This window comes from Pelodiscus sinensis, chromosome 15, assembly GCF_049634645.1.
Source record: "Pelodiscus sinensis isolate JC-2024 chromosome 15, ASM4963464v1, whole genome shotgun sequence".
Classification (NCBI taxonomy): Eukaryota; Metazoa; Chordata; order Testudines; family Trionychidae; genus Pelodiscus; species Pelodiscus sinensis.
In genome coordinates this window covers 26,601,719-26,627,945 of record NC_134725.1, presented here as the reverse complement: position 1 = coordinate 26,627,945, position 26,227 = coordinate 26,601,719, and the positions used below count along the sequence as shown (strand labels likewise).

Here is a 26,227-nt window from a genome sequence, read left to right as displayed (position 1 = left end):
TCCTACCATGATTTGCCAGCCTATTTTCAAGACTGTCTGGCCTGCAGCAAAACCAATAGCGGCTGATCGCCTGTTCTAAATGGAAAACTGCCACTTCTATTTTCCATTCATTTAGTCATGGAATTCCATTTGCTAGCTACAAAGGATTGGTGAGCTTTAGCGCAACTGAGTAGTTTAAAATGTAGCCATCTATTTCAATGTCATTAACATTCACTGCGTTTTCACTAGGTAATGAGACCTTGGTGGAAAAAAAAAAGAAGCACACATCACAACAGCAGAGGGCTTAAAGACTCAGCTGAGAAATAAATGTATGAAATCAAGAAATTATACAATGACTCTGGAAATTATATACTTGCATCTGGTGTAAACTGGCAAAGCTCCATTGACTTCAGTGGAGTTGTGCTGATTTTTTGCACCACATGAGAATCTCATCCTTATTGATGGTTCCAGTTAACTGGTGGGGACTGGAGCAGCTCCCCACCCATCCCAGGCAGGTGGGTGCTCCAGCCCCGTGGGGCCCGTCATGGACAGGGGTGCTCCTGCCAAGCTGAAGCAGTCCCTGCCAGTGGTGTAGGGGCTAAGGATGTTAAATATCAGTTAACTGAATAGTCGATTAACCTTATGAATTTTTATTGATTACTTAACTATTCTACAAAAGCAGCAAGGAGTCCTGTGGCACCTTAGGGTATGTCTACACTAGCTCGTTAATTCGAGCTAGGTAGGCAAATGAGGCGACCGGAGTTGCAAATGAAGCCCGGGATTTAAATATCCCAGGCTTTATTTGCATGTTCCCGTCCGGTCGCCATTTTGAAATTTCACTAGCCCGAACTTACTGCTGCACGACTACACACGGCAGTGAAACATTAATTCGAATTAACTGTTACTCCTCATTCCAGAAGGAGTGAGTTATTCTTGCATTGAGCACAATAACCTGGATTACAATAATCATATTCTAGCCCTCTAGAGACTAAATTGTTGTGTGCTCCAGGCAGAGAATGAGAGGAACTTGAGATCCTAGGAGTGGCAGGGATGATTTGGTAGAATATTTCCAGATGAACCACGCTGCTAAGCAAGGTCTTAATGAAGCTCATAATATAAAACAATGGGCTACTTTTTAGAACAACTAATTATTTTGGGGAAATAGACCCAGCATAGTTCATTTTTATGGTTTTACTAACTCCTGTCCCAATTGAGTGGCAGTAATGATGCCAGATATCATTCCCATCCTAGTGTGAAACATCTGGGCTGTGGTGTGACAGTATGGCTTTGTTAATTTCTCAAGCAAAACTCCCAGCCAATAGTATTTTTGCTTGAGCCAGGGATGAGTGGAGAGCAAGGAACACTGCTTATAATCAGCAATCAATCAGAAATATACAGCTCATTACTTTGCAGCCCCAGTGATGAGCACTGTATTTTCAAAATTACCTGAACAACCCTTTAATGTCAGGTACTAAGCGTTTTTAATGCAAATAAATACTGTAGACATTAGAGAAAGGAATCATTGCACAACAAACATGGAGAGAAATTTGGGTGTGGGTGAGCAGCTAGAGAAATGGTAAGAAAGCTAATAAGAGTTAACAAAATTTTTAAAGAGAATCAGAAGCACCAAGTTAGCCAGTGAGTCACTTTGATCCTGACATGCACAATGCCCACTGTTCATAGTCCTCTGTTGTACTCTCTCTTCCACTTCTCCAAGCTTTCTGTAGGCTCTCAAGACACTAAGGCTGTGTCTACATTGGCAAGATTTTGCGCAAAAGCAGGTGCTTTTGCGCAAAAACTTGCTACCTGTCTAAACTGCTCACAAGTTCTTGCGCAAGAACACTGACGTTCTAATGTAAGAAATCTGTGCTTCTTGTGCAAGAACTATAACGCTCCTGCTCAGGAATAAGCCCTCTTGTGCAGCTGTTCTTGCGCAAGAGGTCAGTGTAGACAGGCAACATGAATTTCTTGAACAAGAAAGCCCGATGGTTAAAATTGCCATCGGAGCTTTCTTGCATAAGAGAGCGTCTACACTGGCATGGATGCTTTTGCGCAAAAGCACATCTCTTGCGCAAAAGCACATGCCAGTGTAGACTCTCTTTTGCACTAATACTCTAATGCAAAAACTCTTGCATTAAAGAGTATTTGTGCAAAATTTTGCCAATATAGACGTAGCCTAGCAGACTTTTCTTGTCTTAGTAAACACTTTGGGATATGTTGAGTGCCAGGATAAAACCTTATAGACAGGATGAGGAAACAGGTCTACAGTACAATGCTGTGCCCTGTCACATCAAATCACAGACTCTACAGTACTGTCTGTGTTGAAAATGTTGGGTTCCAAGGCACCTAATACTCATGTTTGCATTTATGTCAGTTATTTCACTAAATCAACCAGTTGAGTATCAGAGGGATAGCGGTGTTAGTCTGAATCTACAAAAGCGGCGAGGAGTCCTGTGGCACCTTATAGACTAACTGAAGTGTTGGGGCATAAGCTTTCGTGGGCAAAGACCCACTTCGTCAGATGCACGTAGAGGAAATTTCCAGAGGTAGGTATAAATATGCAGGTCAAAATCAGGCTAGAGATGATGAGGTGGATCCAATCAAGGAGGATGAGGCCCACTTCTAGCAGCTGATCTGGAGGTGTGAATTCCAAGAGAGGAGAAGCTGCTTTTGTAGTTAGCAAGCCATTCACAGTCTTTGTTTAATCCAGAGTTGATTGTGTCAAAGTTGAAGATGAACTGTAGCTCAGCAGTTTCTCTTTGAAGTCTGGTCTTGAAGTTTTTTTGCTGCAGGTTGGCTACCTTTAGATCTGCAATTGTGTGTCCAGGAAGACTGAAGTGTTTCCCTACAGGTTTTTGTATGTTGCCATTCCTAATATCTGATTTGTGTCCATTGATTCTTTTACGTAGGGACTGTCCAGTTTGGTCAATATATATAGCAGAGGGGCATAGATGGGACATGATGGCATATATTATGTTAATAGATGTGCAGGAGAATGAACCAGTGATGGTATAAATCAACCAGTGTTATTCTTTCTAGATCTCAAGTGCAGTCAGATTTGTCAGCACTGTGCTTTTCTCCACATGGGGCTAGATCTTCACTGCACTTGAGCCCTGCTTAGCACTGCTGGGAAGGGAGGGCTGATAAAGTTATCTTTACATCATCTTTGCATTCCTCTAATCCCAAGGCCTAATGGGGCCAGTTCAGCACTAACATAAATTTAGAGCAGCCCCAAAGCAAACTATGCCCACTTCCTCCCCCAACATACCCTCTAAATTTGGTTCTGTTTCCATATCCTTGCAAACTTTGGCTGCTCCGCTGGGAATATCAACAAAGAAAATCAATTAGTACCAGTTGTGATAATCGTTTCTGTGTCATGAGAAAGCATTCATTAGGATCTGTACTAAGGCCAACAAACTCATTTCAGAGCCGTCTGTCAAACAGTCTCCAGCGAAGGGCAGCATGAAAGACAAAGCAGGATAATTTATGCACATGCGCCAAGCAAGCTCAGCCACCAGACAGGAGACTCTCTCTTGGCAGGTGAGGTCCACTTTAACGTATGGCCACCAGCTGCCAGGCAAGCTGAACAGTTTCATCAGAGTCTTGCTCATGCAGATGTTCCACAGGCTGGCACTTTCACATCCTCTGCTATTGATCCCCTCTGAGCAATTCCAGGTGATGGAGTACATTTCCCACTCTGGATCTTCACATGCCAAGAGGAAGCACTTTGAAAATCCAAAACCTGGAAGCACCGATGCATAAAGCTACTAAACACTACCTGCTGCTCTGTGGGCCTATGGTCCAGAAGGAGGATCTTATTAGGATGACATGAGCATAGAACGCCAGTTCATCCTGCATTTTTTAAGTCAAAAGACTACTGGCAAAACAGAGAGGAGCTCAGACAGGAATACAAGCAAGGATTTGCTTCAATACATAGGTTTGTTCCATGAGATATGCATGTTTATTTGTTAAGAAAAGCTTGTATCCAACTAATGCAGTGGAAAGACAGACGGTGAGAAGGGAGTGGCACTCCTGTTGGTTTGGAGAACCTCTGGGGACCAGAGTAGCCCTCAAGGCTGGAGCACTAAACACCGAGCCTTTGTTCAGAATTGCCAAAGCACAACATGCTCCAGTCATACTCACCCAATACCATTGCCACAGGGACATTCTGCTAATGAAAGAAAACTTGTGTGAGCTTTAAAACCTGGTTAGAATAATCAAAGCTGCATCAAAAATAGCATCTCAACACCACTTCTGGATGTGATGGGGCAGATAACCCCCTTCTTGCCAGTGTGGGGCCGAGCTAAGGCCTGTGGTACTGTTACATCTGCAGTAATTGCTGGGAATGGAGAAGGGCCTTAGAAGGAAGATGCCCAGCTCAGTCAGGGGCTGACCAGGAAGGAAAGCAAAGCTCTGCTTTTTCCTCTCCAAGGGATACTTGATTCTAGATAAGAGCCCAAGGCAACTTGACCTGAGCAAGAGTTCCAGTGGAGAAGATTACTGGGTCCAGCAAAACCAACAAAAAGGACCTGCTGCACAAAGACCAGTCAGAGTAAAGGGGTGGGATCCTGCTGGCAAATCTTTGGATTACCCTAGTTTTTGGACTCTTAATACTCCTAAAGAGGTGGGATTCAAGTTTGCCATAGCAGGAGGATTAAGGCACATCAGCACTGGATCTGTGGGAGGCGACATATGACCATCAGGGTGGGTGAATGATGTCCTGTCAAGTCGTTTTGGCAAGCCAGATAGAAATGTGGTGGAGAATGTGGGCATTAGTCTGGTCCCTTCAGAAGAGACCAGGTCAAGACATAAGAAAAAGGAACAAAAAACAAAAATATTTCCTCAGTTAATCAACATGAAACAACTATTGAAATAAGAACATAAGAACATAAGAACAGCTGTACTGGGTCAGACCAAAGGTCGTTCTAGCCCATTATCCTGTCTGCCAACAGTGGCCAGCACCAGGTGCCCCAGAGAGGGTGGACCGAAGACAATGATCAAGCGATTTGTCTTCTGCCATCTCTCTCCAGCCTCTGACAAACAGAGGCCAAGGACACCGTTTTATCCCCTGGCTAATAGCCTTTTATGGACCTAACCTCCATGAAATTATCTAGCTTCTCTTTAACTCTGTTATAGTCCTAGCCTTCACAGCCTCCTCTGGCAAGGAGTTCCACAGATTGACTACACGCTGTGTGAAGAAGAACTTTCTTTTATTAGTTTTAAACCTGTTACCCATTAATTTCATTTGGTGTCCTCTAGTTCTTCTATTTAGGGAACAAATAAATAACTTTTCTTTATCGGCCCTCTCCACACCACTCATGATTGTATAGACCTCTATCATATCCCCCCTCAGTCTCCTCTTTTCTAAACTGAAAAGTCCCAGTCGCTTTAACCTCTCCTCATATGGGACCTGTTCCAAACCTCTAATCATTTTAGTTGTCCTTTTCTGAACCCTTTCCAAGGCCAAAATGAATGGAGGAACAGAATGTTCAGCACCAGCTGCAACAACTCCTACAGCTGTTGGTCACCCAGCAGCAGCAGAAGCTGATCTAAGAGGCTGATCAGCAGAGGCTGATCATATTGTATCCTCTTACAACACCCAGGCCTTCTAACATGGCTCTAGTGGGGCCCCGGTAGATTAAAAACAATGGGACCTGAAGATACTCCAGAGGCCTTTCTTGAGACTTTGAATGCAGCATCACTAGGATTTGCCCCCTACTTAACCAAGATGGCACAAGTGGTTTATCATGGGAGTATACTCAAGTCAAGGTGTTCATTTTAGACTCACTGAATATCTTTGAGGACATGTTCTGCCAGAGATTTTGGGAGGAGTGATATGCTATGGGCATCTGGCCCTATAGAAACAGTGAGATTGGTGTTGGTCTCGAACTCAGACCTGAGAGAAAGACAGGCATTCAAGCAGTGAAATGATTCTGCCCAAACAATGTATTCAGATACTCTCTTCCAGGGGAAAGAATTTGATCTCATGCTTCTAGCCTGAAGCAATGAGGAAGCCATCAAGCTAATGAGATCTGTACAGTGGCTAGAATAGTTGAAGGGACATCCAGAGATAGACCCTTGGGGCCAACATGAAGGGAAACTGGCCAGGGGGACCTGGGTCAACATCCTGAAAAACCCTGCCAGGCTTGTCTCTCATGAGGATCTAAGATACCCAGGAAGCTGTATTGGACAGATCAAGGAACTGAACTTCCCCAAGCTGACAGTGTTATGTAGCATCTCCTCACCCTTTGTGGGAGGCTAGAAATATTAGGCACCTTCCAAGAAATTCCTAAATGAACAAAATCTCAATCAATCAACCTACAGTAAGGGAGCTTTTCTCCAAGAGCTCAAACCCAGAGAGTGGGTATTCTTGTTGCTCCCTAGCTTGGAATCAAGACTCATTAGCAGGACCTTGACAAATTAATTTTCCAGATAGGCCCCAGTGAATTATAAAATCAGGCACTTGGACAATCCCTTCCCCACCCCCACTCTCCGCACAATAAATATGTCATGCCAATCTGCTGTAGTCTAGGAGGGTCTAATTATAACCCTCTACACACCAGAATTAGAGAAAGGTCTCAAATAGCAAGCATCTCAGGGCCCTGTCCCTGTATCAGAGACAGTCTCACACTGGAACAGAAAGTCCAAGTCCAATAGCTGATAGCCACCTTCTCTGTGGTATTTTCTGCTCAGTCTGGGAGAACTCACCTCACCTCCTACCACATCTAAACTGAGCCTGGACACCATTATGGGGAGACCATGCCTTCATAGCTATTGTTATTTAAGTTAGCTAGATCCAAGTTAGCTTGCTTATGTCTATATGTACTGCAGTCACACCTATGATTGCCATGTAGACATACCGTATATTCTAGGAAGACACTTTCATGGACACAACCACCACGTTTTTGTAATCAGAGTGCTCCCCAGAGGCACAAATTGTGTTGCTTCTACTCGTGAGAGCTTTAGCACATAAAAATCTTTCTAATTGACAATGGGAAGCTGTACATCCAGCTCTTTAAAAGGAAATATTGATCCTATTGAGCTGGCAGCAGGGGATAGGGGACCCTAATGATTATCACCAGGAAAGCAGTAATGCCAGAAATCATTATTGGTTTCAATGGGTTCATAAATCATTCTCATAACAGTAAGGAGCGGAAAGTGACGATCAATTTTCACTCCAAGGCATCAGAAAATGTGAAACCCTTATTGAAATTTGTGAACCAGATTTCCTTTCATGAATAGCATTGCTTGAAAGGAAGCTGACAATGAGACTTGAGGTGAAGAAGTCATGCTTCAGAACATAGGCAGGTTTGCAAGGCAGCTACCCAACATATTGGAGTGCTGGAAATTATCGACTCGCCTTTGTTTAATGCTCTGACAGCTATTGTGCTATAGTCCTGGAGTCCAGTCTTGTGATAGGGCCTTAATTGAATCTATAGTGTCTTTCTTCCAAGGCTAACATCAAACCATTGACAGTAAGTACAATACTGCAATGTTAAATCTTCAAGGGTGCACCAAGAGGCACCAAACAAAGAATGCAAAAAAAGTAAATTTAAAAATATCTCTCTTGTGGCTGGATTTCCACAATGTTTTAGATAGCTCACATATTTAAGACATCAAAACTAGCATGCTTCTTGGGATATGAACGGAAAAATCAAAAGGCAACTGCTGTGTCTGGGAACATTCAAAGCAAGGGGATAACACCAGCAAAATTACTACTGCACCATGTGAATATAAGTTAAGTATTTGGGACAGATTCTTAACCTATGCTGCTTGAACTTTAGTGCATTCAGTTCTGGGTTCTGCAATACCAGAATGAAGTGTAGACACTGGAGGGAATTTGGATAACAGTGACAAGAACTAAGAAGTGTCACACAAAGAAAGAGTGGAAGAATCAACATCTTGATTGCTTAGTAGCCAATACTTCCACTGAAATCAATTAAGTACAGCAGGCAGGTACTTAACAGCTCTTTAAAAAGAATCAAGCCATAGATATCTTGGTTTGAACAAGTGATAGTTATCAGGTGTGTGATAATTATCCACAAGAACTGAACCTCCAGGAAGGAAGACAGTTGCTGAAGGTGGTAGAAGGGGGTATAATTAAGAGCAGTGAGATGACATTAAGGAAATGTGAATTTTGGCTAAATAGAAGCAAATAGACAGGTAGCAGGGGAACTTCCTCAAGGCAAGGGTAGAAGCCATCATTAGAATGGTCTGAAATCAGACCGTGTAACGCACCAGAATGGATACTCCCTGCACTGACAGTAAGGTGGGCCTAACAGGTCTTTTCTATTTTAACTTTTAGGATTCTATGGCTCTCATGGCCTCAGTTCAAAAGTACCTTCCTATTTATCAAAGAACTTAAGCACATACTTAAGAACCATGGGACCCAAGCACATTCCATAAATTGGCTACATTTTTAAATGCTTTGCTATATTATCAGCAGGGCCATGCATCCCTAGTGGGGCATACCTGGGACAATTCCCACACAGTGTTGCTGGTGTGGGGCCCTGGGCAACTCCTACACTGCAGGGTCCGCCTCTGCTCCATCCTACCCTATGCCCTCCCCTTGCCTGTAGCAATGGGGCAGCTGCAGGGGTTGCCTCCTCTCACATTCACTATGGTGGCAGGAGCTGGAGTAACCTGGCAGCCTGCCCCTCTACACCCTCTCCCAGCCCACTGCGCCCCACTTCTCTGCAGCAGTGGGAAGTGGAGTGCCCTGTGATCAGGGTGTTCTGATTCCTGTCACCATGGTGAAGTGGTGAGCAGCATGTTGGGAGGCAGTGATGGGTCAGGGTGGGGTAGAGCAGGCTGCTGGGTCATTCCAGCTTCTGACACTGCAGTGAATGTGGGAGGAGGCCAGTCCCTGCTGCTGCCATGCACCAGGCTTTCAGGTAATCCTGCAGGCCCCCTGGGCCCACCCATCGGATGGTTAAGGCAGCTGCTGCAGGGCCCTCCAAAACTCGGGTTCTGAGTCAGCTGATCTGAACCATCCTATGGACGGGATGCTCTGATTATCCATCCACCTCAGAGCCCCATAGAGGCAAATGCACCTCCCTACTTCACAGATTTGATGCACATTGAAATCTGGTGATGAAAGGTGCTATAAAAGAGATAGGCATTGTTTCATGGAATGAATACATCTTGGAGAAATAGTACAGTGGCAGAGATATTTCTTCCTGATTTTCTCTAAAAAATAGGAAAAATTACCTTGATAGGGAATATAGACTAGTTTACAGACTTGTGTATGTAGTAGGATCCTGTTTAATATTAATTCCACCAAAAGTTGTATAGGAGAGTAACAACCAATGTTCAGAAAATTATTGTGCACAAACAAGACTTTCTGCTCATTGCTGAACCTCCAAGCACAGTATAGAGTCTGACTACTTGGACTGTCCTCATTGGTCTTACTACCCTGAGAATAGAGGCTGATTTGGTCTCAACTCAAGCTCATACAAGTCTCCACAGGTTCCCATGAGCCATTGTGCATCTAAAATTCAGGAAATAGCAATAAATAAATAAATATAAAAATTCAGCCATAATTTTCTCCATATAAACATGTAGCAAGGATTGGTTTGAAATGAAAATCAAATGTACTGCCTTCTCACAACATGGCTAAAGGACAGGAATATCTGCAAAAAAAAGGGTCTCTACCTCTTATTTCCATATTTAATAATTTAGAGCTCTTATTGTTTGTTGAGAAGACAAGCAGTATCTTCTGCATGTTTTATGGATGTGTGAAACAAAGAGCCCCAAATCAGCATCTAAATTGCTAGTGAATGCTTTACTAACCCTCCTGAGCAAAGTATCCCTGATTATGAAATGATCAAGGACTGACACCAGGTTAAATGAGGATACACGGAGAGGAGATGAACTTGGGGAAAAATCATAAATCATGCCCACTGGAGATGTATACCTAGGGACTCAGGATTATATAATGGAAACTCTGATCCTATGCTGGCTAAGTCTGACAATGACAGCATCTACACCATGTATTTTCTATCTGTAGCTACCACAAAATAAAAATATAGAGAGCCGGATCCTCAGCTGGTATAAAGTAGCATGCCTCCATTAATTTTATGTTGCTCTAAATAAGATGAGATTCTAGTTTAAAATGCCAAACCAGAGCCATTGTCAATACTTGGTTTTATCAGTATTTATTAAGACTTTTGTCCAAACCGTTGGGAGTTTGGACACAATAGGTCCTGAGGTAGAACCAGCAGAAGCAATGTGGTCAACATAAGGCATTGGACTTTGTATCAAAGAGAAGTGGTGGTCCCAGAGACTGACAGCCAAAGACAGCTACACATGCCTACCCGCTTACAGACTGAGTCAGAAGAACTGGGTTCATTTCCTGGCTCAACTAGTCAGGATGGAGAGTGACCCTGGGTAAGCCACTTCATCTTCTTTTCAGTCATCAATGGTGAGAATGATGGTTAAGTCCTTAATAAATAATTTTGAGATCTATAGATAAAAGTGCTATGTAAAAGGAAGGAAGAACCTTGATCCAAACTGTTCCCAGGCCTGGATCTTTGAGATAAAACCTTCATTACTGAGTTTTTGCAAAATCAAAACCCATCCTTTAATGCTAATGGAATGGAATGATTTAAAATGCTTTCTGCTGAGATTGGAAAGCACGAAAGAAGAGTTAGTCACTCATTTTGACACTCCATTGTCATTGATGTACATCCCCATGGAAGATGTCTTCCCAAAAGGAAAAACTGCAGGTTCCAAATATGAGTTCCTTAAAGATAGACCATTTTCCTCCTAATTAGGTTTTCCACTCATTTCTAACAAACATCCTAATTTCCCACATGTTCCCTTTAACGCAGCTATATGGAGGCTCTTTCACATGGAGGCCTTAGCATTTTATCAGCTTGCCCAACTAATGGAACACTTCTGATTTTCTAATCAGAGACAAGACACAGCCTATTTTGATTTGCACCTTTACAAATTTGGAGGCTGGTTAGATCCAGCTTCTAACTCTGAGCAATGTAGCAGAGTTCCACCGTTTGGCTGCAGGGAAGAAAAAAGGAAAGCAGCTTTTGGTGATTCCATCCTTCTAGGTGAATGGAGATGTATGTTGTCTATATAAAGAATGAAAGTCCAACAAACTAGAATTTTATAACTGCAGCAGGTTAGCAGCACCGAGTTGCAACATCAGCAACACCAGACCCTCCTGAGACACTGCAACAGGGAGAAATTCTCAGCGTCACATTCCTACTTACTACACAGCACACAGTCCAGCAAATGCTGTAAGCAGTGCTAGCTTATAGAGATATATATCAGTCTGATCTGGCTGAAGCAAACCCAGCAAGTGGCCTGTGCCAAATTGACGTTGTTGTCTTCTTTCAGTTACGATACATCACTCAGGGAATCACATCATAATGTACAGTGACACACGTAGAGGAGTTAGAGCAGGAGAAAGCTTTCAAAGTATTTCAGCTCTTCTTTAGGAAACATAAACTCAGGACACTGAATTCAGTCACAGCTCAGACTGAAATGTTCAACAGTACAATCCACTTTCGGCAACTGAAATATTTATCCAGGCATAATTATCATATAAGATTAATATTTTAATTCAGAGTAATTTGTTTGCTTTCTTCCTTTTCTTTCTTTTTAAGACACAGAGTTGTAAAACTGAATGAAATTATTTAGTTCTCAGAGTGGATTTTATCATTTATTAATAACAGCCTGGAATTATGAGCAATTGATCAAACTGTGCATTTTCCAGAGCGAGGGAGGGGAAATCTTAGCTTTGAGCTCTGGATTTTGCAGCCATTACTGTCAATTATACACCCCACTGTGGGAGCAAAAGGAATCTCTATCCATGCCAGCTGCAGGGGTGATTGCTACTGCAAATGCTGAAGGAGAGAAAAAAGCATATCAAGTTTAGTCATAATGCAGAGATTAATATTCTAGCCTCATATTTGGGGACAACTGATTAGTCTGTAATATATTGGAAATAACATTTTGAGTAACAGCAATAACAACGGTTTGGTTTTCAATAGTATCTTGCCCTTCATAAAGGGACACGGTTATCTGTCCCCCATTTTGCACATAGCAAAACTCAAGAGGGAGGTGCAATGACTTGTCCAAAGCTGTGTAGCAGATTAGCAGCAGAGCTGTGAATAAAAATTGTGGTGAAATGCTGGCCCCAACTAAATCAATAAGAGTTTTGCCATAGGCTTCAATGGGATTAATATTTCATCCCTGCCTATTGTCCTATTTATTAGGCCATTCACAGCCAACTCTAGGTGCAGCGTCACTGTAATGAAAGATGAGATTTGGTGCCCCTTCAAACAACCCCAGTTATAAATGCAGTGTAGGCTTCAGCATTGATTTCAGCAGTCATTTGCTGAGAACACGGTGCAACAAAGAAGAATGTTTCTCTCTTTCTCTGTATTTCTTTCCTTTCTCTCTTAGGGTATGTCTATACAGCAACATAATTTCGAAATAACTTAGTCTGCATCTACACAGTAGGTAGTTATTTCAAAATAATGTCAAAATACTGTCAAGCTGGAGGACTTCTGACTCCTACTTCTGTAACCCTCATTGTACGAGAAATAAGGGAAGTCAGAGAAGAGTGCTCTATTTTGAAATAAGTGCTGTGTAGATGCTCCCTATTTCAAAATAAGCTCAATTTGCATACCTTATTTCAAGTTAAGCCCTGCTGTGTAGACGCACCCATATATATCAGAGTTGTCTAACTATCTGTTTGCACTCACAGACTCATGACAGTCTGCACATGCAAATGCAGGCCTTTGTGCATTCCCACTATGCTCGTGACTTTACGAAAAATCAGTGGAGTGATGCTACCATAACGCCATAATAACAGTAGTGAATCATGACCAAGACCTATTTTCCTTTCCCTTCCCCCCAGACTGATTTTGTATCTTCTTTCTTTCTTTTCTGTTGGAAGCCTTTATAAAGTTACACAGCAAGCTTCTGTCAAATTAGGGCTCTGGATGATAAGCACCACGTGGCCGAAGCTGAGCTTCCAAATGCTGCAGGGCTCCAACTAAGTTCCCACAGAGTTCCTCAGCTCCACAGGAATCGAACAGTAAAGACACTCCTTGTCCCCACCTGCCGAATTTAGCAGTTCCATGGTGAAATACAGCATTGCACCAGTTGTGCTCTATTTGACTGAAGTTACCCAGAGTGGTAGAGAAACAAAGCTCCTGTGAGGCATAGGAGCATTACAGGAGTAACTCTTCAGTCAGAACAACCCCAACCGATTGTCAGTTAACTAGAGTTTGGAAATGTGCGACTTGCTCTGAACTGGGAGTTGTACTGATAGTGGCACTAATTGATTTGCTGCTATTCTGGGCAGCCCTAGGTTATATACATCTTCATGGTTTTTGTAAAGCCCCAGCTCTTGCAGACACATGATAGGTAAGGAGCTCAGCCTTTTTTTTTAAGTCAGATTTTGGCCCTCAGACTTGCAGAAAAAATCTTGAAAGTGATGCATGTACCCAAAAGACTCACAAATGAGAGGTCACATTTTATTCCACAGTAACAAAGCACATTGCAAACGTTAATTATCTTGTCAATAAATGCTATGACCCCCACATGGACGAACTGATGTACACAGAGGGCAACTATTCGATTTCTGTTTTTATAGGCACTTATTCTGTCCTCAGCTCTGCAAAATGTGTGTGCCTTCCAGTAGTGCGATAAGTCATATGACTAACATCTCTCATTTTTGTTTACTCTATCATATCCAAGGAGCATCTGTTTGGGAAGGGTTTCTTTTTGTATGCCCATGCTGGTTCCATGCTTATGTTTGAAAAGACAGGATGAAGAACTCTGCCTTCCACTTGAAGTGGAATCAGTGAAGTTTGTGCCGTCATTGGTTCCTGGAGGAGTTTACTGCACATTCTGGGATTGCATATCAGGAAAGTTTGGTCTCCTCCCCAGATAAGCTTTGCCTACATAACAGAATGTTCCATTGTGCTGGAGGAATGAAGCTATCAACCACAATCTTCATCCCAGAGTATTAGGTGATTTCTTACCTAGTATGTGTCCAGATCATTGAATATCTTGAAGATAAGGACTAAGACCTCAGATGTGACTCAATATTCTATGTGAATCCAATGCAGAGAGTGGAGGACAAGTCTGTTATGTTCAGAGCAGCTAACTTTCCCATAGGTCTTGAATGAAGTCAAGTGAAACCACACAGTCCACTCGATTTCCATATGTTGGCTAAGCTTTGCTCAGAAAACTTGTCAACCTTTGAGTAAACATGAACTGGAGTTCAAAACAATGCAAGTTGCTGAGTCCTTTCCATTTCCAGGGGAGTTAATGCATGTTATGGGTCCCCAGCAGCTCAGAGAAATGAGCTTTTGATATGAGCTAGGATTTTAAGTAAATATTGCTATAAATAATCTGATACACTAACCCTAAAAACTTCAAGGGGAAAGTTGCACAAAATGGCTTGGAGGTTCAGCCCCTTAGTTACTGCTACTTTATGTCTCTACTCTTCTATGGGATGTGGAAATGATTGAGTCATCATCAGGAGAGTAGTATCTTTTCCCTAAATCAGGGATGGAAATCTTTATCTACACAGCTCCCTGTTCTATATGCCATGGTCAACGATGAGCAAGCAGCACACAAGGAATGGAACTACCCTGCTGAGGTTGCACCACTGTTTGGAGAATTAAATTCCTATTTGCAGGGAGCACTCTCAATGATGCACACAGGAAAGGCAGATGAGAAGGCAAATTTCCTTTCCTTACTGTTTAAAATTTCAAGAGATGCACTTGGGAACCACCAGAGTTACAGTGCACAACATTAAAAAGACATTGAGAGTAAATGGACAGGAAAACCTTTTGGTAACTTGAGTTCTGGTCATCCATTAGATTTTTCTAAGAATAGCATGCATGCAAATAACTAAGAAAAACAACAAAACAAATGTAATATCTGGCTTCCAAAATTGGCTTGGAATGGAGGATTTTTAATGTTTCAGTTTTGATTCAGGAAGATCTGATATGACTGAAGTTTTCAACATGTTCATAAATAATCTGGAAAAGGGAGTAAACAGTGAGGTGGTAAAGATGTTACAAAATTATTCGCAATAATTAAGTCCAATGTTGACTATGAGGAGTTACAAAGGTTCTCATAATAAGAGAGTAAATATCATAATGCTATTATATTAATCCATGGTACGCCCACACCTTGTATTTCTAGTCATACCATCTCAATACATATATTAAAAACAAAAAAGGTACAGAGAAGTGTGATAAAAATATCTGGGACTGTATCTAGGAAAAGAGATGACTAAAAAGGTATACATTACAGCATAGGCGTGCACACAGGGTGTGTCGGGTGTGCCCAGGCACACCCTAATGTTTCAAAGGGCTGCCCTGGTATGCTGGGGAACGGACGCTGCGCAGGGTTTGCCACGTGTGCGTGGCCAAAACCGGCGGGTCTTAGGATCCCACGGAAACAGGTGGCAGGGAGCAGCATCTTCACCCCGCCTCCCAGTCAAGCGAGGTAAGTTTAAACCCCGGGCGGGAAGGTGGGGTGTGTGCCCTGGGCAGGGGATCGGGAGCAGTGCAGCTGGTGTGTGTGGGGGGGTCGGGTCAGGAGTAGCACAGCTGGGCCTGGGGTCGGGAGAGTTGGGGGACCCAGGGGCAGCGCAGCTGGTCTGGGAAGGGAGGTGGCCAGGCCCAGGGGCAGCGCAGCTAGTCCAGCCCAGAGTCAGGGGGGCCCGGAGGCAGCGTGGTTGGCTCAGGTCGGGGGTAGCGTGGCTTGTCTGGGGCCGGGGAGGGGGGCTGGGGTCAGGGGCAGCACGGCTGGCCTGGGGCCGGGGGAACCCGGGGGCAGTACAACTGGCCCAGGAAGCAGGGGCTCAGGGGCAGGGGCAACACGGCTGGCCCAGGGTCGGGGGCAGTGCGGCTGGTCTGGAGGGGGGGCAGGGGTGAGGGCAGAGTGACTGCCCCCCCTTTCTCCCCCCCAGAGCTGCTTCCCATCCCCCCTCTTCCTCCTGGCGAACCCAGCGTTCCGTGACACCCCCCCCCCCAGCTCTGCTTCCTGCACCTCCTTCCTCCGGGCTCCCCTTTCTCCCGGCCAGCCCTGTGGCCCTTGACCCCCCACCAGCTCTGCTTCCCACCCACCCCCTTCCTCCTGGCCATCCTCCCCCCGGTCCATGAATAAGTGTGTCTGTTTTTTTGGGGGGGGTTTACCTGGTAACCCTACTAGCTGCAGCCCCACAACATGCTCAGGGACAGGCCTTCTCCTCCTCCCCAAGACATCAGACTCAACTAAAGGCTCCCAGTGCCGATTGCACCCCACCTTCCAGTCATTTCCCCCACTGCCACCAGGCTTCAGTCTGGCGCTCAGCCGGAAAACCAGGAAATACCAGACGTTGCATGTGTCGGGTATTTTCTGGATTTTTTTACCGGACAGAGGTCCCAAAAACCAGACTGTCTGGTAGAAAACCGGACACCTGGCGATTGCCAAGTCGGACCCGGTGCAAGCACCAAGTGATGGGGAGACTGCCAGAACTTGGGGACCAGACACTGTGGGGTGGGGGTTTGTGGCCCAAAAAGAGGCTGAGAAACCTAAGAAAGACAGAGTAGGGAGGGCACCAGAAGGGTGACAGTCAGGGCAACCCTAGAACTCTTTTACAGACCAGCTGGCGGCTGCTGGAGGATGAGAGGAAAAATAGGGGGAAAGGGTCAGAGAGGAAGGGGCTTGTGCTGAGGGAAGGGGGGCAGGTCAGGAGAAGAAAGGAGAAGACACCAAGGGACAGGGTGGAGGAGAGAGACAAATGCCAGGGGGCCAAGTGCAGACAATGAGGAAAAGGGCAGGAGGGGACGTGTCAGTGAGAGGGGGGGACAGGATGATGCTGGGAGAGGAGAGGGTAAGGGCACTGGGGGCTAAAGGGGAGAAGGCGAGGTGCTGGGAGAAGGCTTCAAAGAAGGGGTGGGCGTGAGGAAGGCAGGGATGGAGCAAGTCATGTGTGAGGGCACAGAGGGGCATGAGGGGAACAGGGGCAGAGAGTGGTGAGGGGGTGGGCATCAGGGATAAAGAGGGCAAAGGGGGCAGGAGCAGTGAAGGAAGGGGGAGGCACCAGGAGGATGCAGGGGTAAGGGAAGGTGCAGGTGCCAGGGGATTCTAGGGGTGAAGCAAAAAGACAGACACCTGCAGGGGAGGGACCAGCACCAGAGGAGAGAGGAAGGGCAGGTGTGTAGAGGAAGGTGTTAGGAGAGGGGATGAGGAGGGGTAGCTCATATGATCAGAGTGGGTCTACTGGAGGAGTGGGCACAGCGGGGGAGAGAAGGGCTGGTGGAGGGGAGCAGGTCGCAGGAGAGCTGAGGGCAGTGAGAAGGGCAGGAGTCAGGACAGCAGAGGTGGCTGAGGGGTTGGGGGAGGCAGCAGGCACCAGGGGAACTGATGGAGCAAGGGGAGGAGACAGGGCAGCAGAGGGAAAAGGTAAATGTTTATAAGGTACTTATTAATAACTTGGGTGCCACAGTGGCACATCCAAACAAGCCACAAACTCAGTACTGGTGCATAACACACAATTTATTGTGCTCATGGGAGGAAACTCTTAGAGGGAACACTTCCCCGCAGCCTCTCTGCCCCCGAATTAATGTCACACACATTGGGTTAATGCAATCGCAGGATAGTTGCATGAGGGGGGTTTGGTGAGGGCCAAACTAATCCCTATTGGTAGGAGGATGGTGGGGAAAGTCCTTGGGGTGTGTGTCACATGACACCTTTTATTTCTGGTAATGTGTCCATATTGCCCTGAAAGTATTACCTCCAGCGGCGTGGCTAATGAGGGACAGGGGGTGTGGCTAACGGGGGCAAAGAGTACATTTAAAAAAAATTATTTGGGTGCACACCCTAATGAAATGTGCTGCGCACACCTATGCATTACAGGTCTATACAATAAGGAATGGTGTGGAGAAATTGATTAACATGTAACACAATGCATAATTTAAGAAACAGAGGTCACCTGATGAAATTAAGAGACAACAGGTTTAAAACAAAGAGGAAGTACTTCTTCACACAACACAATCAGACTGTGGAATTCTTTGCCAGGGGATGTTGTGAATCAAAAACTATAATTGGATTAAAAAAAGAATTAATCAAATTCATGGTCAAACGCTGGCTCTTAGCCAAGATAGTCAGATATGCAACCTCATGCTCTGGGTGTCTCTAAACCTCTAACTGCTAAATAGTGAAACTGGATGGTAGTGGTAGATCATTTGACAATTGGCCCTGTTTGGTTTATTATCTCTGAAGCACCTGGCATTGGCCACTTTTGGAAGACAGATTACTGAGCTAGCTAAACCATTGATCTGACCCAATATGGCCATTCCTATGTTCACATGTTTCCTTTTTGTAGCTTCCTATTAATATTTATGGGTTTTCAGGACATCACATTTCTTCTGTGATTGTTCACCCCCAGACGTATGATCCTCCACCAATTTAGGATACATTAACCAATGTAAAGAACAGAGTGGAGATGCTTACAATAGGTTGCCCATAAACTGCACATTGGATCTGTGGGAAAGATGAAGCTGAATAATACTGATCAATTTCAAAAGGGGTTCCCCACAAGGAAACATTCAAAATTTTGCAAAACTTTGATAGTGACTTACTTTACTCTTGTAAATGCATTCAAACCAAGTCTTAGGACACAAGTGAAGATGTATGTGGAGAACTCATCCTACCATCTACCACCATTAGAGATAGCATGTTTAGTGATCAGCCCTAAAGTGTCCCCAGCCTGGAGCAACAGGGATCTTGCAGACCAAAATGGAGGTGCATGGTGGAGTCTGATTCCAAAACATGCTCCAGCTCCCCTTCTTTAAAAACAAATAGTCCCCAATTTATGAACAAGTTACATACCAAACACTTGGTCGTAACTCAATCTGTTTGTAAGTCGGACTCCATTCATTTAAATGTGACCGCGCTGTTCATACGCGTGGATCACGCGTTCGTAACTCGGGGACCAGCTGTAATGTGCTTAATGGGAAGTTGGTCGTAAGTACAAACGATCATAAGTCGATGCATACGTAACTCAGGGACCACCTGTAGTGTTAAGTACACTTGATTAAAAAAAGTAGTTTGAGAAGATCATAAATGTATGCTCTTTTGGCAGTTTGGCAAAATGCTGTGAGATCACCACATGAACTTCTGTGAACCTGCCCATCTGTACTTCCACAGAATAATGACGGACATTTTCTGCTCTTATCTTTAAATGCAGATCCCACAGGTTTTCCAAGTTCTCTTCACACGCCCATGATGACTTTGTGAAACTTCAAACACTGTAGCTTTGGGGTTGGGTGGGTGGGGGTGAGTGTGGAATATGATGTACAGAATGGGGAACAGAACTCAAATGGAGTTTTGTAGATTCATATGTATATTGCACAAAACTTTTTTCTCTGCAGTGAACTTAATGCTTTGCTTTCAATAGCAACTTCCATCACAGATGCCAGTGTGCTTTATGAGCATTAATGAGACAAACCTCACAAATCCCATGTGAGTTTAAGGATATCTCCTTTCCACACTTGAGGAAAGGGAATTACAGAGAGTTTAATTGGTTTTTCCCAAGGATACATTCAGTGTCTATGTCACAGCCATAAATAATACCCAGATCTCCTGATTCTATGTCCTATTTTTTAGCCATGAAATCCAACTTTATTCAGCATTTATCCTGTGCTCAAAATTTACAATTATGTAATGCCTAAAGCTAAAGATAAAAGTTTAAGGCATTGGGAGGATGGGAGGGGGACAGAAAAGGCTTTTTGGCCTGACAGTCACTTCTGGGTATGGAAATTGTATGACAAGCCAAGGTGAGGCAGGGTCTTGCATGGGGGGGAGGGAGTTCTGGCTCTATAAGGGATGTTACAAGGTGGAGGATGGGGGACTCTTTGCGGAGCGGCTCTGTAAGGGATGTTACCAAGGTTGGGAGAGAGGAGACTCATGAGGTGTGATGTGTGGGAGCTCTATAAGGCTGGATCCAGGAGCCCGGCTGGCAGTGACACCGAGGCAATCATACCAAGCTGCATCATGAATGGAGGCAACCTTGCTGGGATGGGTGCAGCTCTGGCAGTTTTGAAGCTCTTGAGGGTGGAGCTATAGGAGACTGGGAAGGGACTGGATGAACTGCTGCTTGGAGGTGGGGCTCAGATCCTGGAAAGAGCATGCTGAGGTCACACCTGTGCACTGTGGTTCTGTGCATGCCATAAGATGGTGGAATTGTGAGCTGGGAACTGGGAAGCATTGGGTGGGCAGAGCAGGGAAAGCCCTCAAGCCCCACTTCCTGATCCTGCTCTCTGGCTGGAGCTCATGAGCCAGATAAAAAATCTACTGGGCTAGACACAGCCTGTGGGCTCTTGTTTGCCCACCCCTGGTTTAAGACGAGCTTATCAGCTCATGTAAATAAGCATAGCTTAGTTGAAGTCAATGGAGCAATGCCAATTTACAGCACATAAAGGCTTTTAATGTAAACTGAAATAAATAAATCCATTAAATAAACCATGTTTGTATATTCTGACTGCAGGGCCTAGGAGGTCTGCAGGGCATAAGAGAAATGCAGAATTTTGCCCACAGTGGGTTTGATCAAACATTATTCCTGGTCAAGCTGGAAAGAGTTCTGCTGATATGGTGAGCCAACATTAAAAGTGCATAAAAAGGAAAAAGGAGACAGTATCCCTCTGTAATATGCTTGTATGCCCTCCCAAGCATTAGGACTTCGTCTACACTGCAGGGTTTTTGTGCAAGAAGCTTTTTGCAAAAAATATCTTCCACAAAAACCTCTTGTGCAAAAGCATGGCCACACCGCAAAAGCACATTGCAAAAGCGATGTGCTTTTGTGCAAAAGAGTGTCCATACTGGACATCAGAGCACCTGTGCTTTTTCTGATAAGGTCTTTTTGGGCAAGAAACCTCTGCAGTGTGTCCACTCATGCCTTTTTGCACAAGAGCTATGGTGCAAAAAAGGAGTTATTCCTTGTGGGGAAAAGAATAACTCTACTGGCAAAAGCCCTATGTCCTGTTGATTTACTGTATTTTTGGGGGGCAAAAACACGCTTAAGGTGTGAATGATCTGCTGTTTTCTGTGCAAAAATGCCTGTTTTTGCGCAAAAACCTTGCAGTGTAGACATAGCCTAGGTGTTTCAGAAGTTTTCTGACCCAGATATAGGACATCAGGAGGTTGGAATGACAGGGAAGAATGCTGCTAAGGCTATTGATGAAGGACTTGGACAAGTTACGAAGAAGGGATCTCTAAAAAGTTGGCTCTTAATCTACTTTCATTACTAACCGTGCAATAGCTCATGGAAGGAACCTAGCCCTTTTATCATAGAACCAGTGGTAGCCGGGTGAAAACATTATTTATGTCAGATATGTACATTCACATAGAGTGAAAGCACAAGACAGGGACAGCATGAGCAGTGGAGAACTAATGCCAGTTACCAATTTTACAACTTTTTACACTTTTTATTTTAAATATTAATTTGAAGAAACTTGAGTCTAGCACAGCAGAAAGCATTAGCTAGGTGTTGCCCTGTCACCACTTAGCTGAATACCTAATAGTTTTGGGAAAAACTGAAGTGAATGAAGTATTGCCAGCCCCATGCTTTCAAAACCATGAGTCAAGTCTTCAAAAAAAATTAAGAAATTAAAAATATATAATATATTCCTGGTACTTTTCATCTGCCTTCTGGTTTCTGAGTCTTTAGGATACTCTTATGTCATCCTATCAATTTTTTCCTTTACAATCATGATAGCTAGAAGTGTACCTGTTTTTGATAAAAAGAAAGAAAATTCAGATCATCTCAACAGTACATAATTCCATAAGCTGGGGCATCCAATACAACCTGACTCATGATGAAATCAAGAGACTTGGCAACACTGACGTGCATGGCCAATCAGAGAGGGGATACAGGAAGGCCATTTGGGCTGGACCTCAAGTTCAAAGGGGGCCTCAAATAGACACTTAATTGTTCTTGCACAGAAAAAGGCTAGAAAAGCATTTGTTAAATAAATTAACATTAAAATTATGATCTCTCTTCTTTGGTGACTTATTTGGTTTTCATGTGTCATCATTTCTTTTTTTTTATTATGGCGACCTCTGAGAAGGCCTGCTAATATATCTGTTTTATACCAGCTAGTTCTCATACTAGGTCACCTGCTGGTCCCTGTCACTATCCCCTCCAGTGGAGAGGGGAAAGCAAATGAAGAGATCCCATATTTGTTATTTTTAAAAAACACGATTGTTATTCCTCTTCCATAATTTTTGAACTTTTGGGATTGGCAATTGCACAGGCCTAGGGAACTCAGGGTCTGCTGATATACTAACATAGTCCAGGGGTCTGTAAGAAAAAAGGGCAGAGTGAGTGACTGAGTAGAATTATCCAGTTTATCACCAGACCATTGTGCTCGTGCCCACCTACTTATACAGGGATAGCTATGCACTCCTCACACACACTGAGCATCGGGGGATGACAGATTTCCAGGCTCCTGGGAGAGATGGGGAAAAGGACCTGTGCTCCCGGAAGGGTTGAGACGTTGGGCAGAAGTGATAGGGCTGGGGACAGTCAGCACTGCCCAGAGTGTGACATTCCAACCCCTGCAGCCTTCAGAAGATTTAAAGAGCCTGCAGCTCCAGCTGCCGCCATTCTTGTAGCAGTGGTGACTAGAAGCACTTCTGAATCCCAGGACACCAGGGAAACTGCCACCTTTACCCCCTCTGCCATCAGTGGGCCTGTGCATAGCATCTTCAACCCAGGCTCCAGTTCCACTTCTGTGAAACAAAGTTAAACTTAATGAACTCTGGCTAAACGCAGCTGTAAAGTTCGAGGGCAGCAGCTCCGAGAGTACACACACAAATGGCGATACCATAGCATGGATGGCTTCCAGTCACTGGGAGCCTCCTGGACAGCTTTTACCCCTGATAAATACAAGTCTTCTCAAGGGAGGCTGCAGTTCGCTGACTTTATTACATTGTCCACCTCATCACTAGATTTGTGACTTGGTCTTTAGCATAGTGCTGCTGTACATGGCCCCATGAATGTGCTCCATTCCTGACTTGGAGAGAGGGCTGAAAAAATGTCAGCCTCTGTGACTATCTTCTCTGCTAAGGCTGCCAAGAAGCATAACACAGATACCTCTCCTCCAGGTTAGTGCTTATTTAGAACTATCTTCCTCTATAGATTTCAAAATATATTAGAATAAGGAATACAGATAAGTATCCCCATTTTAAGGGGCAATGGAGACAGAGATTACTGTGGTACTCCTCTGAACTTTAGTTTTCTGCAACTTGTGCATCTTCCTCCAAGTAGTGGCCACCTCTTGGGCACAAGGAATGTTTAGAAAGCATCTACCACATTGCTGTTGCTCCAAGAAAACAAAGATAATGATAATCAGAACAGGATTTAAAATGGTTAACTTAAGGTGACTACCTCCAAATGCCTTTACCACTCTCCTAAGGCATCTGGTCCTATAGTCGGTTTAAATTGTTTATTTAAACACATATTGAAGTTCACTTTATGATACAGTGACCAGTGCACCCATGAAAAATATTATTGATGTTTTAAACTTCATTATTAATAGACCTTATTTTGATTTTCTATTTTTCTCTTGTAAATTATACATTTTTGTTGGGTTCGCAAAGAAAAAGTAAAAAGCAAAATTCTTCACGTTTACCTGAAATTTAATATACACTAAGATATAAGAGAAGTTATTTTGCTTTGGCCTTATGGCTGGGTTTTTGTGCTTCTATCATGTCAAGGGAAACTTCAAAGCTGTTTGGGAAAGGGCTGTTTGATCCCCCTCAGAGCTCCTGGAATGATTAGATGAAGGAGTTAAAACTGAGTATCTTTGAAACACTCCAAGTTTGTGGGTTCACAGCAGGGATTTTCCTGCAGGTCTTGCAGGGTCACATGCCTGCTACATGTTTGCGTGTTTGTGTGTGTGGGAAAAAGGGGGGAAGTGAGGAAGAAAAAGGCTTGGAATTTACAGGAAATGTATATACTGCACTTTGCTTGGAGGATGTGTCAAAGGAGAAAAATAAATGCCTTTTGACAATTGCTAGTCATTTTGGGCCCATAGCAAAATACAAGAGCTATGTTTTCTTTCCCTGAATGCACACAGAGCACAGTGGATGAATCACTCTGGCAAATTAACCTTTCAGTAATTTGTGGCAGTAAATTGTCACTGACATCACAAAAACAAAGTGTAACCTTCTGATTTTATTAACATATCACAGAACGTCACTTGGACATGCTCTGCTAAATGGCATATTTTAAGCTGTACAATATACTCGGTGTCCTCACCTTTCAGCCAAGATTGAAGAGGAAACACACAACTGAAGTCTGATATTATTATTCTCTTATTTTTACAAAATATGCTACTTTTAATTTATTAATATGTCATGCACTACCATAAACCATGTGAACTAAATTGCACCTGTTGAAATATAAGCACCGAGTATATCTTGAGATATTAACCTTGCTTATCTTGACTAGGTTTGCTCAGTTTCTTGGTAGTTTGCAAAATGCTTGGATTTGCAAAGGGTCCACTTTTTCAATGGGAAGGTATGTCTACACTTGCCCCCTAGTTGGAACTAGGGAGGCAAATGAAGCATACCGAAGTTGCTAATGAAGCATTGGATTTAAATATTCCGCACTTGATTAGCATATTCACAGCCAGTCGCCATTTTAAAATGCCGGTAACCTGAATTAACTTGCCACGTGTAGACGCGTTAGTCCAATCCAAAACGCTTCCCTTGAATTAACTGTTACCCCTCACTGCATCTTTTAAAAGATGTCTTTTAGTCTAAGTAAGGATGAAGAATGAGCCAAGTAAAAGAAAAAAAACGTAATGGCAACGAGCAAAGTCACCTCTCTCAGGGAAAGGGACATGTCTGCCTACCCAAACACACACTCTAAAGCAGTATATTTTTCTAGCAGACTCTTCCAAGTTGAAAACCCATCCCACACTGAGAAATTGACATTCATTTGGGAGTTTCCAAAGAGGCTGCCACCTTCCTTCCATTCTACAAGACGTTGTCATTTATTAAAAAAAAAAAGAAAGGCCATCAGTAACTGGTCTGCTTTTATGTGGAATTAACATCTTCAGGACAAATATTTTATTCTGTCCTGTTTCTTTAACCCAGGGAATATTTCATACAAAGGGACAAGAGCAGCGTGGCTTAAATCTGGAGTGACAACTGAGCAGCATTAGCGCATCCGTGTGTGCAGAAGGAATGTGGATTCCTTTATAAATGATCCTATTATTTTTTGAAACCACCTTCTGGGAAAGGATTACTCCCCTTCAAGGGTGAAGCACTAGATCAATCCCCCTGCAGCCTCTTTTGAAATAAATAACTCCACATGTGGCTCGATTCATGCTGTGGAACTATTTCCCCCTGCCCTGCCAGTAAAGCAACGTGAGGTTCCTAAATATATTTGAAAGGCAGCCTACGGGAGATATTCTGCCCAACAGCCTATATACATTCCTGGCATCAAGATCCTGACTTATAACAAAAGAACTCCTCCTCTCCCAGACCTCCTTTCCCCCACCCCCCATGAAACCTACAGCATATTCCTTCAGGGGACTCAAGTGGACAGAGAAAACCCTGGGAAAGAAAGCAGAACCAATGGGATACAAAAATAATTAAAGCACAACATTTTCCCTTTTAAATGTCCAATTTTTATCCCCTTTACGTGGACGGGCTTTTAAAGACTTTATGTGTAACAATGACATGGTTAGGAAAGCAGCTCATTCTGCACCATCAGTGCCTGCTGTCAAGATAGCACCAACTAGAGTCATTAAATAGCAAATTAGTAAGGGACACAGCCCTGTAAATTACTTTCTCATTGTTCTGTCTCATACAGAGCTTCACTTTAATATCTAAGTAGGATAATTGCAACCCAAGGTGCTTTTTTTGTGCAGAGATTCAAAACCAACTAGCTGCTGACTGCCAGGCACTGGAGGGATTTTATTTTTAAATATCTCCATTGGGCAGGTCCTTAATATCCCTTTCCAGAATAAAAAAATAAAGGACCAGCTGAGGGCAGATCTACATGTAAAGGTTTTGACAGTGTAATAATGTCAATTAGAAGGGTGATTTTTAATGGCATTTTATAAAGGCAAAGGCCTAAGTGAAGACAAAGTGCTTTTGTGACAATAACTTATTTCACTTGGTGAGCTGGTAAAAGCTATACTGGTAATATCTTTTGCTGATGTAGGTTGCACCTACAGTAGGAGGGTTTGCCAACAAA

At 43.6% G+C, this 26,227-nt stretch overlaps 1 protein-coding gene across 3 annotated transcripts in view; it reads right to left on the bottom strand.

Moving 5' to 3' along the window:
- TMEM132D (transmembrane protein 132D) overlaps nt 1-26,227 on the bottom strand; it is a 589,482-nt gene that overhangs the window by 205,050 nt on the left and 358,205 nt on the right. The window lies entirely within an intron of this gene.